The sequence below is a fragment of the Rhinoderma darwinii genome, chromosome 1 (genome assembly GCF_050947455.1).
Source record: "Rhinoderma darwinii isolate aRhiDar2 chromosome 1, aRhiDar2.hap1, whole genome shotgun sequence".
Lineage (NCBI taxonomy): Eukaryota > Metazoa > Chordata > Amphibia > Anura > Rhinodermatidae > Rhinoderma > Rhinoderma darwinii.
Genome location: NC_134687.1, coordinates 580,546,190 through 580,567,514, shown reverse-complemented (window position 1 = coordinate 580,567,514; position 21,325 = coordinate 580,546,190).

The window sequence follows — 21,325 nt, the reverse complement described above, 5'->3', positions numbered from 1 at the left end:
GGGAGGGCAGTATGGCATTATCTACAGAGGGAGGCTGTATGATGTTATCTACTGGGGGGCTGTATGGCGTTATCTATAGGGGAGGGCTGTATGGCGTTATCTACAGGGGGAAGGCTGTATGACGTTATCTACAGGGGGAGGGCTGTGTGCCGTTATCTACAGGGGAGGGCAGTATGGCGTTATCTACAGGGGGCTGTATGGCATTATCTACAGGGGGAGGGCTGTATGACGTGTTCTACAGGGGGAGGGTTGTATGACATTATCTACAGGGGCCGGGCTGTATGACGTTATCTACAGAGGGAGGGCTGTATGCTGTTATGTACAGGGGAGGGCTGTATGGCGTTATCTACAGGGGGAGGGCTGTATGACGTTATCTACAGGGGAGGGCTGTATGACGTTATCTACAGGGGGAGGGCGGTATGGCGTTATCTACAGGGGAGGGCTGTATGCCGTTATCTACAGGGGGAGGGCTGTATGACGTTATCTACAGGGGGAGGACTATATGGCGTTATCTAAAGGGGAGGGCTGTATGACGTTATCTACAGGGGCTGTATGGTGCTCTCTATAGGGGGCGCTGTGTGGCGGAATTTATAGGGAGGCACAAGGGGGGGTTGTGTGATACCCAGGGGAGGGGGGGCCTCAGTCAAAAGTTTGCTATGGGGCCCAGTCTTTCCTAGTTACGCCCCTGTCTGTAGGTAGTGCCAATATAATGCCACAGTGCCCATGTAGATATGCCACACCAGCTGTATATAGCACCCCCTGTAGATAGCACCACACCCCCTGTATATAGTGCCAACCCCTGCAAATAGCGCCTCCCCCTGTATAAAGCACCATCCACCCTGTAGAGATCAACATCCCCCTGTATTTAGCAACATCTCCCCTGCAGATAGTGCCACCCCCTCCCTGTAAATGGCACACCCTTCCTGTAAATACCACCACTGTACCCCCCCTGAAGGAGCGGAATCTCTATGGCCGGGGATTCCGCTCCTACAGGGAGACCCTAATGTCTCTGTCCATATATGGACAGTAGCATCAGGGGTTAACTCTAAAAGCGGAATCAGCTGCAAGAGTGGGGATTCCGCTCCAGGATTAGCCCATGACGTCACTGTCCATATATGGATAGTGACACAAGGGGCTTCTCCATTAGCGGAATCCCCGGCCAGAGTGTTGAACGGGGATTCCGCTCCTAGAGAGAGCCACTAGCGTGACTGTCCAAATGGACAATGACATCAGGGGCTTTCTCTACTAGCGGAATCCCCGGCCGGGGCAATCTGACACTGGTGATTCTGCTCCTAGAGGGATTTCAGGTGGCGCTACATGTGGGGGGTTGCTATCTGCAGTGTGAGGTACTAGCTACAGCGGGGATGGAAAGACGGGGCTACCTCTAGGAGGGGAATCCTCGGCCAGAGCGCTAGCCGGGGATTCGGATGCTGGAGGGAGCTTAGGTGGCGCTATCTACAGAGGGTTTTGCACTATCTGTGGGTGGCACTATCTACAGTGCAGGGAGGTCACGATACCAGAATTTGGACTTCGATACCGATACTTCGTTTAGTATTGCGATTGCAATACCAATTTGATACTTTGCAAACAGTAATAAAAAAAAGCTCTTCCATTTTCTGATGTGAGGCGCGTGGTGTGATGATGAATTTAACCTCCACGTGCCTCACATTATTAGTAATTAACCCCATCATGTTTCTCAGTCATAATGGGTTAATATGTAAGGTACATGATGGGGTTAATTACTATTAATGTGAGGCACATGGAGGTTAAATGCATCACACCTCGTGCCCCACAATAAGTGATAGAAAGCAGTTTTTATTTAATTTTTTTACAGCGTACATATAATAAATTATGCAAAAAAATTGTTGTGCAGGTTATTACGGCCACCCCAATACTGAATGTGTGTACATTTTATGTATTGAGACTTATTTTAATGTTTATTGTAAAAAAAGGTGTATGTGCATTTTTTTTTTTTATTTAACATTACTTTATGTTTTTACTTTATTTTTTAAACTTTAATGTACTGGCATATATCAATATTACAGTACATTAGCCTTTGTACTGATAGTACACAGGCAGTTGTTAGGACATACCTAAGTATGCCCTAACAACAGGAAATATGGTAGTACAGCGCTGGGGTCCTTCAATGGACCCTGGGTTGTCTGCCCATATATGGTATGTCCCTCAATCGCGTCACAGGAATTCCCTGTGACGCGATCCAAGTGGCATCCCCCCTTCTCATTTTCCCCTGAATGCTGCAGTCCGCTGTGATCGCAGCATTCACGGGAATAACGGCAGAGATGAGAGGCTTCTCTGATCTCCGCCAGCGGGGCTGCGGCTGTGTAATACAACCATTGCCCAGCTCCTGACAGGAAGTGCGCGTGTGGTCAGCATGAGGAGATGCGGCCGGCGCTGCACTAATGAGCGGCGGTTCAGGCACTGAAGACAGAACATAGGTGTGTCTTGTAGTGCGCCCGCCATGTTCTGTTTTCAGTGCCGCCGCTCATTAGTGCAGCGCCGGCCGCATCGCATCATACTGACCACGCGCACTTGTTATCAGGACTCAGGAGCATGGTAATGGCTGTAACACACAGCCGCAGCCCCGCTCTCATACATTCATGTGTTACAATACTGAGCTGTGCGGCCGCACAGCTAAATATCAAAATACATGAAATAACGGTATCGAACCGTTTGGGGATGCAGAGTATCGAAACAGTATCGAATTTTCGATGCATCGTGCATCCCTACTACAGTGTGGTCCTCAATAGCCCCGGCAGACATGAGAGTGCAGTGCTGCTCACACTGAAGCAGCACTGCACTCATTAACCCCTTCCCTCTTTAGCCACTTTTGACCTTCCTGACAGAGCCTCATTTTTCAAATCTGACATGTTTCACTTTATGTGGTAATAACTACGGAATGCTTTCATCTATCCAAGCGACTCTGAGATTGTTTTCTCGTGACACATTGCACTTTAAGTTACTGTCAAAATTTGCTCAATATGTTCAGTATTTAATTGTGAAAAACACCAAAATTTAGGGAAAAATTGCAAAAATTAGCATTTTTCTCAATTTAAATGTATCTGCTTGTAAGACAGGCAGTTATAATACACAAAATTCTTGCTAATTAACATCCCCCATGTGTCTACTTTAGATTGGCATCATTTTTTGAACATCCTTTTATTTTTCTATGACATCACAAGGCTTAGAACTTTAGCAGCAATTTCTCACATTTTCAAGAAAATTTCAAAAGGCTATTTTTACAGGAGCCAGTTCAGTTGTGAAGTTGCTTTGAGGGCCTTATATATTAGAAGCCCCCAAAAAGTCACCCCATTTTAAAAACTTCACCCCTCAAAGTATTCAAAACAGCATTTAGAAAATGTCTTAACCCTTTACACATTTCACAGGAATTAAAGCAAAGTAGAGGTGAAATTTACAAATTTCATATTTTTTTACAGAAATAAAGTTTTAATACAATTGTTTTATAACACAGAAGGTTTACCAGAAAAATGCAACTCAATATTTGTTGCCCAGTTTCTGCAGTTTTAGGAAATATCCCACATGTGGCTCTAGCGTGCTAATGGACTGAAGCACCGGCATCCGAAGCAAAGGAGCACCTAGTGGATTTTGGGGCCTTATTATTGTTAGAATATATTTTACGCACCATGTCAGGTTTGAAGGGCTCTTGCGGTGCCAAAACAGTGAAAATCCCCCAAAAGTGACCCCCATCTGGGAAACTACACACCTCAAGGAAATTATCTAGGGGTGTAGTGAGCATTTTGACCGCACAGGTTTTTTACAGAAATTATTGAAAGTAGGCCGTGAAAATTAAAATCAAAATTTTTTCAAAGAAAACCTACCTATGTAGTGCAATGTATTAAATCTGTCAGTCATTCACTGACAGCAAGCCGATTAGGCTTCGCCTCCCAGCGGGGCCTAAATCGGCTTCCGTAATGGCAGAGCAGGAGACCATTGTGTCTCCTGTTGCCATAACAGCAATCGCCAGTCCTGATTGCCTGTCAGGGCTGGCGATCTGCTAGTAACCGCTACGATGCAGCAATCGCTTTCGATTGCTGCATCGAAGGGGTTAATGGCAGGGATCGGAGCTAGCTCCGGTTCCTGCCATTACAGGTGGATGTCAGCTGTACAGTACAGCTGACTTCCACCGCTGATGACGCCGGATCAGCTCCTGTCCCGGCGCCATCTTGCCGGCAGCTACGGAAGCCGATCAGGCTCCGCCGCCGAGCGGATCTTTACCGGCTTCGGTGCTAGGCAGACCGGGAGGCCAGTATTAGGCCTCTGGTTGCCATTGCAGCCACCGGTTCCGATGAGCTGCAAACACCTTAAGTGCAGCGATCGCGTTTGAGCGCTGCACTTAAGGGGTTAATGGCGGGGATCGAAGCTAATTTCGGTCCCCGCCATTAGAGCCGGATGTCAGCTGTCAGATACAGCTGAGATCCGGCGATTATGGCACCGACTCAGCTTCTGAGCCGGTGCCAAACATTTGGCGTAAGTATACGACATTTTGCGGGAAGCACTGGCTTTCCATGACGTATATTTACGGCAAATGTCGGGAAAGGGTTAAACCCTGTTCCAGGCTGTCAACGTCAACGTCTATATCTGATAACACTTTGCTGTACACTCACTTCACTCAGAAAACCTTGCTTGTAGTCACACACCTTATAGCTCAGGTAGCAAACAAGGCCCAGGTGCATCTAATTAACAGCCCAGGTGCAGCCAACCAACTGATTTTTGTTTTTGTTTTTTGTTTTTTACCCTAGGCAAAAAAAAATGTTTTTGTTTTTTTTTCTTTTGTTTCTTTTTAACCCCACCACATGTGGTATGGGGAAAATTAATCTGCATGCAGCAAAGAAAAAATTCAATAGCATTTGAAGCTTTGGTGACTATAATAGTAATTATTTAAAGAGGACATGACACCTCTCCTGACATCTCTATTTCAGGAAATAATTGTATTTCCCATGAATTAGCAGTTCTGGTGCATCTTTTATTAGAACTTTACATTGTGCCCTTCCTCTGTTATTCCTCCTAGAATTTATTAATAAATTGACTAACTAGGTGTTAACAGTTGGGGGTGTGTCCCTACACAGACTGACAATGTCCAATGAGTGGTGACAGAGTGAGACTGTATAGGGACATGCCCCTTTGACAAGGTTAGGCTACACATCTGCGTTGGGGTCCCGTTCTGATGTTCCTTCGGAGCTTTCCGTCAGAACGGGACCCTGAACAGACACAAACTGACACAAACGGAAACCACAGGTAGCGCTATTGCTTCTGGCAAAACGATTTATCCGGTGCACAACAGGGACAAATGGAAACCATGGGCACCATTGAATCCGTCGCCATTGAAATCAATGGGGATGGAAACGGAAACCTCTCGTTTGTGTCCGTTTGTGTCTGTTCAGGGTACCGATCTAACAGAAAGCTCTGACGGAACCTCAGAACGGGACCCTAACGCAGGGCACTATCTAAAGGGGGGCTGTATGTAGGGCACTGTCTACAGGGGTGAGCTATATGTGAGGCACTATCTACAGAGGTGGGCTATGTGTGAGGCACTATCTATAGGGGAAGCTATATGTAGGGCAGCAGGGTGGCTCAGTGGTTAGCACTATTGCCTTGCAGCTCTGGAGTCCATATGCGGGCACTATCTACAGAGGGCTGTATGTGGGGCAAAATCTACAAGAGCTTCTATGTAAGGCAGTATCTATAAAGGCTCTATGGGAGTCACTATCTACAGGGGGACTATGGGGGCACTATATATAGGGGGCACGGTGTGTGTGTGTGTGTGTGTGTGTGTGTGTGTGTGTGTGTGTGTGTGTGTGGGACACAGTGTATGGTACTATTATAATCAGGGACACATTGTATGGTGCTATTATAGTTAGGGGTGCAGTGTATGGCGCTATTATACTTAGAGGTGTTGAGAATTTTATCTTCATTTATAGGTGCAGAAATGTTTTTAAAGTGAGAAACAGAAGACATCTGAGCGTAAAACTGCAGAAATGGGTCGTGGCCGGGATAAGTCCATCATAGATGTCTGGACAGGAGGGAGAAAAAAAGAGAAAAAGAACTAGAATCTGAGACGTCAACGGTGAGTCACTTAATGTAAATGTTTATTCTTCCTCTAATCAGTACTGTAGTCACTGTATGATCTGCAGCGAGATGATGGGTGGTATGTTGTTGTTTTTTTGTGAAACAGCATCTCCCAGCATATACTTATCATTGTTCGGGCCATGCTGGGAGCAAACCTATACGGCAGGAGTTGCACTAAATTGAGCTGTATTTGTTCTGGTGCTGTATTTATGTACTGAGCTTGGTTCTGGTGCTGTATATATGTACTGAGCTTAGTTCTGGGGATGTATATATGTACTGAGCTTGGTTCTGGTGCTGTATTTATGTTCTGAGCTTGGTTCTGGGGCTGTATGTATGTACTGATCTTTGTTCTGGTATTATTATTATTTCAGTTACTTATATAGCACTGACATATTACGCAGTGCTGTACAGAGGTCCACTTTTACTGTCCCCATTGGGGCTCACAATCTAAACTTCCTTTGGGTATGTTTTTGGGGTGTGGGAGGAAACCAGAGTACCCAGAGGAAACCCACGCAAACACATGGAGAACATACAAACTCCATGCCGATGTTGTCCTTGGTTGGATTTGAACCCAGGACCCCAGCGCTGCAAGGCAATAGTGCTAACCACTGAGCCACATATGTACTGACCTAGGTTCCGGTATTGTATATATGTACTGAGCTTGGTTCTAGTGCTGTATATATGTACCTCAGCTTTGTTCTGGTATTGTGTATATATATATATATATATATATATATATACTGACCTTGGTGTTGTATATATGTACTGAGCTTGGTTTTATTGCTGTATTTATGTACTGAGGTTGATTTTGGTACTGTATATATGTCAGAAGTTGGTTCTAGTGCTGTATTTCTGTACTGAAGTTGGTTCTGGTGATGTATATATGTATTGAGCTTGGCTCTCGTGCCATATATAGGTATGAGCTTGGTTCTAGTTCTGTATTTATGTACTCAGCTTGGTTGTGATACAGTATATATGTCAGAGCTTTGTTCTAGTGCTGTAGTTATTTACTGAGCTTTGTTGTGGTACTGTATATATGTATGAGCTTGGTTCTGGAGCTGTAATTATATTGGATATATTTATAATAACAAAATTGCAGGGCAGATGGAATTGTTATCAATTCATTGTATATTTAATGGGAAACTGTCCGGTATATTTAATGGGAAACTGTCCGGTAGTTTTAACCCCTTGAACCGCCACCATGCGGTAATACATGACCTGACAATATATCCAAATGTATGTTTTTTTAGATGCAGCAAAATCTACAAAATCAAACTTTTAAAATGGTGCACGCTATATGCTAATTGCTCATTAAAGGATCATGGGGCGGTGCCGCTATCCTAAAGAGTCACATAGTCCTGCCTCCAAACCCACCTTTCCATGTTTGATTGACATCCCCCTGGCTGATACAACTTTCTCGGATGCGCCATTGCCCTGTACTACTTGGGGGGCTGTGTGGCACTATATACAGGGGGACTGGGTGGCAATATACACAAGAGGGAGCTGTGTGGCACTATACACAGGGGGGAGCTGTGTGGCACTATATGAAAGGGGCTGTGTGGCACTACTAAGGCCTCATGCACACTTCCGACACCTTTTTCACGGCCGCTTTTACCGTGAACCCGTTTTAGCGGCCGTGTGGTTTCCGTGTGCACTCCCGTGTGCACTCTGTGTTTCCGTTTCCGTGCGCCGAGCATGGTACTGTCCAGGGTGACAGTACCATGCTCGGCGCGGTTAATGTAATAAAAAAATAAAAAAAATTCATACTTACATTCCTCCTGTCCGGCCTCCAGCGATGACGTTCAATCCATGTCGCCTCGGCAGCCAACCACAGGCTGCCGCGGCCTCGGCAGCCAACCACAGGCTGCCGCGCCCTCGGCAGCCAACCACAGGCTGCCGCGCCCTCGGCAGCCAACCACAGGCTGCCGCGACCTTGGCAGCCAACCACAGGCTGCCGCGTCACAAAAGAAGGTCGGACTGGAGGAAGAAGAGGGACTCATCACCAAGACAACGACCGGGTACGTATGAAAGGCTTTTTATTTTATTTTATTTTTAATCAGCAGCCTCTTTTCTCTATCAGTTATTGATAGAGACAAGTGGCTGCCAATTAGTGTAATATTTTTGTAATGTTTTTCTGCCCACCCGGCGGTTGCTAGGCAACGGCTCCGTGTGCCTTCAGTTTTTTTGACGGCCCCATTGACTTGCATGGGCCTCACGGTCACGGAATCCCGGACCAAAGTAGGACATGCTCTACTTTGGAATGGAAAGGAGCAACGGACCGTCAAAAAAACTGAGGTGTGCATGGCCCCATTGAAATGAATGGGTTCAGGGTGCTATCAGTGACAAAAACGGATAGCACCCTGAAGGAAAAAATGGAAATGTGCATGAGGCCTAAGGGGGGGCTGTGTAGCACTATCTACTTGGGCTGTATGACACTATTTACAAAGGGGAGGGCTGTGGCTCTATCTACAGGGGGCTGTGTGTGGCACAATCTACAGGGGTCTGTGTGTGGCACTATCTACTAAGGTGGGGCTGTGTGGTACTATCTACTAATGGGGCTGTGTGGCACTATATACAAAGGAGGGGGCTGTGTGGCACTATATACAGTGGGAGCTGTATGGCACTATATACAGGGGGGCTTTTATGGCAATATCTACAGGGGGACTGTATGGCACTATTTACAAGGGGGAGGTGTGGGGTGCTATCTACAAGTGGGGTGTGACACTGTCCACAGGCGGGGCTGTACAGCACTGTTTACAGGGGGGCTGTATGGCACAATCTACAGGGGGCACTATCTATAAGGGGGGCTGCGTGTGGCACCTGGGGGGCCCCCGTCAAGAGTTTGCTATGGGGCCAGTCTTTTCTAGTTACGCCCCTGCACACAGCTATATATATATATATATATATATATATATATATATATATATATATATAGTATACTTTTATAATGATTCAGCCTTTCCAATATTTGACTATATCTCAAGTTGCCAAGCATATTATCTGTGCTGTTTTTATGTGTCTCTATAAACCATGTATGGCTGGTTTTATTCAGTCCTTTCCACCGCTCACATATAAATGGTATGCATGAGTTGAGTACATGAGAGGTCAACACGAGGAGTTTGTTAGGTTAGCAATAAAATATACAATTCATTGAACTGCAATCTTCTCACTAAAACCCCGAGCTGAGAGCACTTGAAGCTTCTCCTCATAGTCCTGCTTCTGGATTGCATCTTACTGACATGCTTTATTTTAGCAAATTACTTGCTAAAACCTTGTTTAAATAAACAGCACAAATATTACATGATGCAGCTATAAATATGTGAGAACTAGATCATTAAAACCCGAGATACCTGGCATACAGCACTTGGCATGACACTGATTTCAAGTAAGCAAATGAGTTCTATCCTCAGCGTTTATGTGTAAATGTCCTAAGGTCGTCATGGATTCATTATAATCCTATTGTACATTCTGATCATGACAATGGAAGTGAATGACGGAAATGGAAATTGGAAATGATAAGAAAAGATCATCAGCTCTAGAGATGAGTTTAATTAATCAGGAAAAATTGACTTCATTGTTTTGTGGCTGGAGAACCTCTTTGTATAGGTCAATGTGAAGAAAATGTTGGACTGAAGGAGCAAAATTTCTTAGGAGGATTTAAAACATATCCGTATTTATTCTGTTTGGACCATTATTAGTATTGTGAAATGATTAATTGAAAACAGATCTATCAACCAAATATTGGAAATGGTTCCATGAACAAAGCCCAGGGGGTTCATACTTGTTTACTCTCTAAACAAATTTCATATCCCCTTCTTTATTAGAGAAAAAGACAGAGTTTGTTGTAGCACAATAATATTTTATCCATTAATATTTGATGTAGGTACCAACAGGGGCAGACTCACCACTAGGGACACTGCCTAGGGTCTCACAGCCCACCCAAAAGTTAAAGTTAATATAGAAGGCCTGTCCTTGAACCTTAAATATTTGTGCCATACGTAGCTGAGAGTGGATGGCAAGTATTATAAATAGGACATGGTAGGTGGGAGCCCTGTTACAGGTTTTGCATTGGGACCCAGGAACTTCAAGTTACACCTCAGTGCTCCACTGTTGATACATTACCAAGTGCACTAGCAGAGGACTGACTCTCTGAGGCGTGGATGCATATGTGAGGCCCAGCCAAAGCCATGAAAGGTCAATCTGCAGCAGCCAAGCAGAAAATCATCCCTTCCATAGCACAGAATTCCCGGCAAATGTTCTGTCACTCTCTCTGAGGTCTCATGCACATGACCGTAGCCATGTAAACGGTCCGAGATTACGGCACATACGGCCGTGGTGTGTCATCCGCATTTGCGAACCGTGCTCACAGTCAGGGCCGGTTTTAGACATAGTGTGGCCCTGGGCAAGTTTAAATTTGAGCTCCAAATGCTGAATTAGAGACTCTTCAAATCTGCGTTGGGGTTCCATTGATGGCTTCCGTCAGACCTTTCCATCAGGGGAACCTATGAAAGCAAACCAAACGGAAACCATAGCTTTCCGTTTGCATTACCATTGATTTCAATGGTAATGTTTCCGTTGCAAATGGTCTCCGTTTTTATCCGTTCCGTAAGGTTACAGTTTTCTTGGCGGAAACAGTAGTGCAGTCAACTGCACTATTTATTCTGTCAAAGAAACGGAAATCTTACGGAACGGAGACAAATGGAACCATTTGCAACGGAAACATTACCATTGAAAATCAAGGGTAATGCAAACGGTAGATATGGTATCCTTTTGTTTTACGTTCATGGGTTCCGCCACAACAGTAATGCCCCCTTTGTGGCCCCTGTAGAGAGCGCCACACACAGCCCCTTATAGACAGCGCCACAACCCCCCTTATATATAGTGCCACACAACCCCCCCTTAGTAGATAGTGCCACACAGCCCTTAGTAGATAGTGCCACACAGCCCCTCTTGTATATAATGCCACACAGCCCCCTCTCCCCTCTATATAGTGCCACACAGCACCCCGCCCTTGTATATATATAGTGCCACACAGCCCCCCTTGTATAAAGTGCCACACAGCCCTCCTTTTAAATAGTGCCACACAGCCCCACTCCCCTGTGTATGGTGCCACACAGCCCCCCGCCTGTTTATAGTGACACATAACCCCTCTTCTATATAGTGCCACACACCCTGCTTGCATATAGTGCCATGCCCCTTGTGTATAGAGCCTCGTAGCCCCCCTTGTACATAGTGCCACACAGCCCCTTTGTATATAGTGCCACACAGCCCCCCTAGTATATACTATCACACAGCCCTCCTTGTATGTAGTGCCACACAGCCCCCCTTTTGCATAGTGCCACACAGCCCCCTTGTATATAGTGTCACAAATCCCCCCTCCCTTCTATATAGTGCCACACCTCCCCCCTTTTGTATATAGTGGCAAAACCCCCTCTCTTGTATAGAGTGACACACACCCTGCTTGTAAATAGTGCCACAACCCTTGTATGTAGAGCCACACAGACCCCCTTGTATATAGTTACACACAGCTCCCCTTGTATATAGTGCCACACAGCCCCCCCTTGTATATAGTGACATGCAGCCCGCCCCCTTGTATATAGTGCCACACCCCCCCCCCTCTTGTATAGAGTGACACACACCCTGCTTGTAAATAGTGCCACAACCCTTGTATGTAGAGCCACACAGACCCCCTTGTATATAGTTACACACAGCTCCCCTTGTATATAGTGCCACACAGCCCCACTTGTATATAGTGTCACACAGCCCCCCATGTATATAGTGCCACGCAAACCCCCTTGTATATAGTGCCACACAGCCCCCCTTGTATATAGTGCCACACAGCTCCCCATGTATATAGTGCCACAATGCCTTCCCCTTGTATATAGTGCCACAGAGCCCCTCTTGTGTATAGTGCCACTCAGCCCCCTCCCTTGTATATAGTGCCACATAGACCTCCATGTATATAGTGCCACACAGCCCCCCTTGTATATAGTGCCACACAGCCCCCCATGTATATAGTTCCACACAGCCCCCTTGTATATAGTGCCACGTAGCCTCCCCCATGTATATAGTGCCACACAGCCCCCTTGTATATAGTGCCACACAGCCCCCCTTGTATATAGTACTATTCAGTCCCCCGCCTTTGTACATAGTGCCACACAGCCCCCCCCCTCTTGTATATAGTGCCAAACACTAACAACAACTGCAAAAATAAGGTCATCTGACCAGGGGCTTAACTAGGAATGACTGGGCCCCATAGCAAACTCTTGACCGGGCCCCCCCGGGTGCCACAAGCAGCCCCCCTTATAAATAGTGCCTCCTGTAGAATGTGCCATACAGCCCCCTGTAGACAGTGCTATATAGCCCCGCCTATAAACAGTGTCACACCCCATTTGTAGATAGCGCCCCCACCTTCCCCTTGTAGATAGTGCCATACAGCCCCCCTGTACATATTGCCATAAAGCCCCAACTGTATAAAGCGCTATACAGCTCCCAATGTATATAGTGCCACACAGCCCCCCCTCCGTTGTATATAGTGCCACACAGCACCCCCTTAGTAGAAAGTGCAGCACAGACCCCTGTAGATTGCGCCACAGTCAGCCCCCTGTAGATAGAGCCACAGCCCTCCCCTTTGTAAATAGTGCCGCACAGTTCCCCCTTGTGTATAGTGCCACACAGTTCCCCTTGTGTATAGTGCCACACAGCTCCCCCTTGTGTATAGTACCACACAGCTCCCCCTTGTGTATAGTGCCACACAGCTCCCCCTTGTGTATAGGGCCACACAGCTCCCCCTTGTGTATAGTGCCACACAGCTCCCCCTTGTGTATAGTGCCACCCAGCTCACCCTTGTGTATAGTGCCACACAGCTTCCCCTTGTGTATAGTGCCTAACAGCACCCCCCCCCCCCCTTGTGTATAGTGCCACAAGGCAGTGGCGCATCCGAGAAAGTTGTATCAGCCAGGGAGATGTCACTCAAACATGGAAAGGTCGGTTTGGAGGCAGGAATACGTGACTCTTCAGGTTAGCGGCACCGCCCAATGACCCTCTAATGAGTAATTAACATATGGTGTGTGTCATTTTAAAAGTGGATTTTAAGAATTTTGCTGCATCTGAAAAAAACCTTCAAGGGAATGTTTGGAAATACTGTCAGGTCATGTGTTCAAGGGGTTAAAACTACATGACAGATTCCCATTAAATATACAATGAATTGAGAACAATTCCATTTGCCCTGCAATTTTGTTATTATAAATATATCCTATATTACTACAGATCCAGAACCAAGCTCTGACATATATACAGTACCACAACCAAGCTCAGTACATAAATACAGTACCACAACCAAGATCAGTACATAAATACAGCACTAGAACCAAGCTAAGTACATATAGACAGCACCAGAACAAAGGTCAGTACATAAATACAGCACTAGAACCAAGCTTTGACATATATACAGCACCAGAACAAAGCTCAGTACATATATACAGCACTAGAACCAAGCTCAGTACATAAATACAGCACTAGAACAAAGCCCATACATATATACAGCACCAGAACCAACCTCAGTACATAAATACATCCCCAGAACCAAGCTCAGTACATATATACAACACCAGAACTATATACACAGCACCAAAACTAATCTCATACATATATACAGCACCAGAACCAAGCTCAGTACTTACATACAGCATCAGAACAAAGATCAGTACATATATATATAACACCAGAACAAATACAGCTCAATTTAGTGCAACCCCTGCCGTATAGGTTTGTACGGCGTTAAACTACAGCTCCCAGAATGGCCCGAACAATGGTGAGGATATGCTGGGAGATGCTATTTCACAAAAAAAATCATATCATAATCATCTCGCTGCAGATCATACAGTGACTACAGTGCTGATTAGAGGCAGAATAAACATTTACATTAGGTGACTCACCGGTGATGTCTCGGATTCTAGTTATTTTCTTCTCCCTCCGTTCCAGACATCTATGATGGATTTCTACCGGCCATGACCCATTTCTGCAGTTTTCCGCTCAGATGTCTTCAGCTTCTCACTTTTAAAACATTTCTGCACCTATAAACAAAGTTAAAATTCTCAACACCTCTTGCACCTCTAAGGCCGGATTCACACGAGCCTGTGCATTTTGCACGTGCAAAAAAATGCGGCGTTTTGCGCGCGCAAAAGGTACATAACAGCTCCGTGTGTCAGCAGCGTATGATGCGTGGCTGCGTGATTTTTGCGCAGCCGCCATCATTATAACACTCTGTTTGTATGTTTGTAAACAGAAAAGCACGTGGTGTTTTTCTGTTTACATTCATAGTTTTTACTGCTGTTGCGCGAATCACGCGCGTCACACGGAAGTGCTTCCGTGTGCTGCGTGTGATTTTCACGCACCCATTGACTTCAATGGGTGCGTGATGCGCGAAAAACGCACAAATATAGGACATGTCGTGAGTTTTACACAGCGGACACGATGCGTGAAACTCATGGACTGTCTGAACGGCCCCATTGACTAACAAAGGTCCGTGCGAGGCACGTGAAAATCACGCCTGTTGCACGGACGAATATCACGTTCGTCTGAATAAGCCCTCACTGTGTCCCTGATTATAATAGTACCATACACTGTTACACACACACACACAAACATACACAAGAAAGTGCCCTAAAAAAAATAGCTCCCCTATAGATAGTGCTCTACATATAGCCCACTCCTGTATAGTGTCTCACATATAGCTCCCCCTGTATATAGTGGCCCACATATAGACCCCCCTGTATATAATGGCCCATATCCCCACATATAGACCCCCCTGTAGATTGTGCCCCACATACAGACCACCCCTGTAGCTAGTGCTCCACATATAGATCACATATAGCCCCCACTATAGATAATGCCATTAACAGTTTTATGAGAAAAAAAACAAAAATTTTTACATACTCACGTGATCCCCTTCCTGTTCGCTGGCGATGCAGATCTGCTCTCTTCTGGACGGGTCTGCAGGAGCTGAACAAGCGTCGTCCAATGACGCTGATTGGCGGGGCAGAATGACTTGCCCCGTCAATCAGCACCTTTCAAGCATGGAAGCAGCGCGATGACGTCATCGCGCCGCTAGCCAATCAGCATCATTGTAAGGCGCTGAATGGTCGAAAATGCCTGGCCATTCAGCGCTAATGCATGTATTTGGCTGTCGCTAGCACCGGGGCCCCCTCCAGTGCTAGCGACGCCTAAAGGCATCAGAGGGCCTGTGTCGCCCGTCCCTTACTTGTTGGAGGCTCGGCGGCGCGGGCCCCATAGTAGTGGTGCTACTGCTGTAGTAGCCATAACTGCTGCTAGCGGCGCCACCGAGCATATGGGGCGGGGCGTGTCGGCTGGTAGCACGGGCCCCCTCGAGCCACGGGTCCCGCTACGGCTGCTACCGCGGTAGTTACGCCGCTGCGCTGCATCTGACCTTATGTCTGCAGATCCTTTTGCAGGACATACACAATGCAGTCCTGTTGAGTTTTTTACCGTGATTCTCAGCAATTACGCGACAAAACTAAAATTAACTTTGGGTGTCCATAGCCCCCGTGGGATCCCCGGGCCCCGGACAGTCACCCAAAATGCCCCTATGGTAATCCGCCATTGTGCTAATTTATAGAGTCTGAATAGAGTCAGGTACCGAAAAGGAATGCATTATTGCAGGTAATTTATTTGACAAAAAACAATTCTTTTGACTATGCTTGCTGTCGGCGAGTAGCGATTATGGCCTCCTGCCTTCAAATCCCCTAGTGGGACAAAGTAAAAATGTGTCAAAAAGTAAAAAATGTTGTGTAAAAATAAAAAAATAAACGTTTTAAAAGTAATAAAAGTAAAAATCCCCCTTTTTCCCTTATCAGTCCTTTATTATTAATACAAATAAATAAATGAACAAATAAACTATACATAATTGGTATCACCACGTCCGTAACAGCCTAAACTACAAAAGTATTTTGTTATCTATCCCGCACGGTGAACGCCATAAAAGAAAATAATTGTAAACCATACCAGAAAGACAATTTTTTGGTCACTCCACTTCCCAAAAAATGGAATAAAAAGAGATCAAAAAGTCACAAGGCAACACAAAAAGTAAATGATTTTTTATAAAAAGTAAAATGCCATAATATATAAAAAACTATAAACATATGGTATCGCCGTAATCGTATCGTCACGCAGAATAAAGTGAATATGTCATTTATGGCGCACGGTGAATGCTGTAAAAAAAAATTAATCAAAAATTAGAATTGCTGTTTTTTAGTTACCACGCCTCTTCAAAATGGAATAAAAACTGATCAAAAAGTCGCATGCACTCCATGAAAACTACAATGAATTTCTCAAGGGGTCTAGTTTCAAAATTGGAGTCACTTTTAAGGGATTTCCCCTGTACTGGTAGCTCAGAAGCTCTGCAAATGCGACATGGCGCTCAGAAACCAATCCAGCAAAATCTACATGCCAAACAGCGCTCCTGCCTTTCTGAGCTCTGCCGTTTGTCCAACCAGCAGTTTATGACCATATATGGGGTATTGCCATAATCGGGAGAAATTGGGAGAAATTGCTTTACAAATTTTGTAAATTTTATTCCTTGTCAAAATTAAAAATTCTTACCTTTTATCGGAAAAATTTGATTTTCAATTGCACTGCCTAATTCCACAAAATGCAGCAAAAAACCTGGGGGATCTAAATGCCCACTATACCTCTCGATAAGTTCCTTGAGGGGTGTAGTTTGCCAAATAGGGTCACTTTTTGGGGGTTTCCACTGTTTTGGCACCACAAGCCGTCTTCAAATCGGACATAGTGCCTAATAAAAAAGGAGGCCTCAAAATCCACTAGGTGCTCCTTTTCTTCGGAGGCCTGTGCTTCAGTCCATTAGCGCACTAGGGCCACATGTGGGATATTTCTCAAAACTGAAGAATCTGGACAATAAGTATTGAGTTGCATTTCTCTGGTAAAACCTTCTGTTTTACAGAAAAAAAATTAATAAATAGAATTTTCTGACAAAAAAATGAGATTTCACCTCTACTTTGCTTTAAATTCCTGTGAAACACCTAAAGGGTTAATAAATTTTCTAAATGTTGTTTTGAATACTTTGAGGGGTCTAATTTCTAAAATGGGGTGTTTGATAGGGGTTTCTAATATATAGGCTCCTCAAAGCCACTTCAGAACTGAACTGGTACCTAAAAAAAGAGGCTTTTGAAATTTTATTCAAAACATGAGAAATTGCTGCTTATGTTCTAAGCCTTGTAACGTCCTAGAAAAAAAAAAGAATGTTCAAAAAATGATGCCAACATATAGTAGACATATGGGAAATGTGAACTAGTCACTAATTTGTGTGGTATTACTATCTATCTTACAAGCAGATGCATTTCAATTCTGAAAAATTTAATTTTTCTCTACATTTTGCTATTTTTCACAAATAAACACTGAATATATCGACCAAATTTTACAACTAACATAAAGCAACAATCTCAGAATCGCTTGGATAGGTTTAAGCATTCCGAAGTTATTGCCACATAAAGTGAAATATGTCAGATTTAAAAAATGGTCTCTGAGCCTTAAGGCCCAAACTAGGCTGCGTCCTTAAGGGGTTGGTGAGTCTTAGCCTTATAGCTCCATGTGTTCTGGTTATATTTATGATGATTGTTACTACCAACTGTTCCTCCATTGGTTTTCTATGTATATACAATATCAGCGTATGCTCTTACGTATACGGGTTACATCAAGGTGGAAAAGTCTCATCTCTCTGTATAGCACTGGGGTTGTGGTCAGAGTTGTCACATCTCCTGGTCATGTCAACCTCATTGATCTCTAGAGACCCCCCCCCCCTCATTCTTCATTATTTTATTTCTTCTCCTAGTAGATATGTTTACAACTTTTACTGATATAATTGATCCTCTTTATGCACTTATAATTATTCTTCTTTGTAAAGAAAGACCAGTTGTACCCATTATTATAGTTTTTCCCTTTCCCACACCTGTCTTGTGTTACGATTTAACATTGTATATGAACTGTATAGAGACTATATTGTACTATTTGAATACTTTGATGATTTAAAGATAATGTCATATAATGCGAGAGGTCTGAATGTACCACAGAAACGTAGCCAAATTATTAGAATGCTGAAAAAACAGGGGGTGCATATTGCATTTTTCCAAGAGACACATTTTAAAATGGAAAAAATTCCGACATTACCCACTAAGGACTTTGCCTTATGGTATCACTAGCTTTTATACCCGGCGTTGCTCGGGAGGTTGACTTACGGTATAGATAGAGTAAAAGCTCACTATTTAAATACCTCTCAGTATGAATTTAATTGCTACCTCTCGATATGAATTTAATTGCTAGAGAGTGTAAATAATATTATTGGAAACATAAAAGAAATGAAATGAAGTAATATATTCATTACAGATTGAGGCCTCATGCACACGAACGTAAAAACGCCTGTAATCACGGGCCGTAATTACGGACAGTAATTACGTGCCCATAGACTTCTATTGGCCACAGGTACCTTCCCGTTTGCTTACGGGAAGGTGCCCGGTCCGTTGAAAAATATAGAACATGTCCTATTTCAGGACGTAATTACGGCACGGGCAGGCCCATATTAAAATGCCCACTTAGGTCTTTTTCTTCAGGGTACTAGCCGTTTTTCAGACGGCTAGCACCCTGACCCATTCATTTCAATGGGGCCATGAACACTTCAGTTTTTTTGACGGTCTCGTTGCTCCGTTACGACAAAAGTAGAGCATGACCTACTTTGGTCCGAGACTCCGTGACAGTGAGGCCCATGCAAGTCAATGGGGCCGTCAAAAAATCTGAAGGCACACGGAAAGCATCTGTGTGCCGTCCGTGTGTGACCGAGCCGTTGCCTAGCAATGGCCGGGCGGGCAGAGGTACACATTCTGACAGATACTGCACTGCACTAATCAGCAGCCCCTTCTCTCTGTCAGCACTGATAGAGAGAAGAGGCTGCTGATCAGTGCTGGAACGCAGCGATATTAAGAAAAATAAGTTTCTACGTACCCCGGCCGTTGTCTTGGTGACGCGTCCCTCTTCTGACATCCAATACGACCTCCCTGGATGATGCGGCAGTCCATTTGACCGCTGCAGCCTGTGAATGGCTGCAGCGGTCATATGGTCTGAAATGTCATCTCTGGAGGCCGGACTTGAGGAAGAAGCACGCAAGCAGGGAGTTCTGGGTAAGTAGTAACTTATTTTTGTTGCAGGTTTTTTTAATGAACCATTAATCTATATTGTGAGCGCCGCACATAGTATTCACTGTCCAGCGGTAGTCTCTGTCCAGGGTGCTCAAAGAGTTAAGGGCGCTGTGACGTCAGGACCTCCGCAGCACTCCGGAACCAGGCGGGTAACTACTGTCAGTTCCTATAGTAACAGGGGCCCGCGGCCCAGTTACTATAGTAACTTTTTATTGATGTGGTGCAGGGGGCCGTGGGCCCCCTGGCTTCGGGGCCCGGTCGCAATTGCGACTGCTGCAACCCCTATAGCTACGCCATTGATGACGGGATTAGTTCGTAATCGTCAAGATAGGACCTTGATCTCGGAGATCAAGATGGCTGATGGTAGGACATTCTCTAGTACAAATCATATTGCTGATGCTTTCCATGCTTATTATCAGAGTTTATATAACTTGCAGATTCCGGTGCCTCCTAACCTTTCCAATCTGGAAGGGACATCATTGATTTCTAACTTTCTAGACTCAATAGACCTTCCAAAATTAGATAACGACGCCATTGTTACACTTACTAACCCGTTTACAGCACAAGAACTGGAGAAGGTCTTACAAACCATTCCAACAGGAAAGAGCCCAGGCCCGGATGGCCTTCAAATTGGCTATTACAAAATGTTTAAAAATACTTTACTACCTCACTTCACTACACTTTGTAACTCCCTCCTCAAGGGATATACTCTTCCACAACAGACGCTAGAAGCACACATAGTGATTTTACCAAAGGAGTGGAATGATCTGTAGGGAAAAAATACATTGTAGCAGTAATAGACCCATTTCCCCCTTGAATGTAGATGTAAAATGGTGGGCGAAAACTCTTGCGGTAAGATTCGGTCCTTTACTTCTCAAGATAGTTGGAAAAGAACAAACAGGCTTAATTAAAGACAGGCAAGGCAAAGATAATACTTGTAGGGTCATTAGACTAATTGAACATGCTAGGATTCATAAGATCCCTTTAGTCCTTCTCGGCACAGATGCCGAGAAGGCATTTGATAGGGTTAATTGGTCCTATTTGACAGCTACTCTTCGAAAGTTTGGTGTACCCCCATTGTTCATTCAGGATATTTTTTCGTTATACAAGAATCCCAGCGCCAAGATTAAGATAAATGGGTCCTTCTCCAAATTCTTCAATATTTGCAATGGTACTCGCCAAGGGTGTCCTTTATCACCCTCTTTATTTATATTGGTAATGGAAACCTTAATACAAAAGATTAGACAGGATCCTAGGATACAAGGTATTAAAGCTGGATCTTACACCCACTACATGGCTGCTTTCGCAGACGATCTCTCTAGTACTGACTACGAATCTAGTCACTTCTATACCTCATCTCATAAGATTATTTGAGGTATCAAACTTTAAAGTGAATTTTGGGAAGTCTGAGGTATTAAATATCTCCACACCTGGCGCACTCCTTCACTCCATCAGAACCAACTCACCGTTTAAATGGCCAGATAATAGATTACCATATTTAGGTATTCAGCTTACTAAAGACCCTGTGCAATTATACGCCTGTAATTACTTGCCATTGCTCACGTCCATACAGAAACAACTGCATGACCTTAAAATACCGTTCATGTCCTGGATGGGCCGTAAAAATCTTCTCAAAGCCTTTATAACACCCATATTACTATATTTATTTCAAACACTTCCACTATGGTTGCCAAGGACGTTTTTTGATAAAGTTCAGAAATTGTTTTCAGGGTTCCTTTGGAACAAAACACGTCCACGACTCAAATATAGGTTACTCATACAAGAACCTAAATTTGGGGGCCTGGGATTGCCAGATCTATTTGCATACTATAAAGCGAACCATTTAAATGGATGGAAATAATTTGTTTGTAAATCTACAAATACTTTATACATGGATTTAGAAAGAGATCTTTTAACATTATCAGATAGTTTATATATTTGGGGTCTGAAGCCTTTTTCATCTATGTCTTCCTGTACCAGCGTTTTACTTAAGG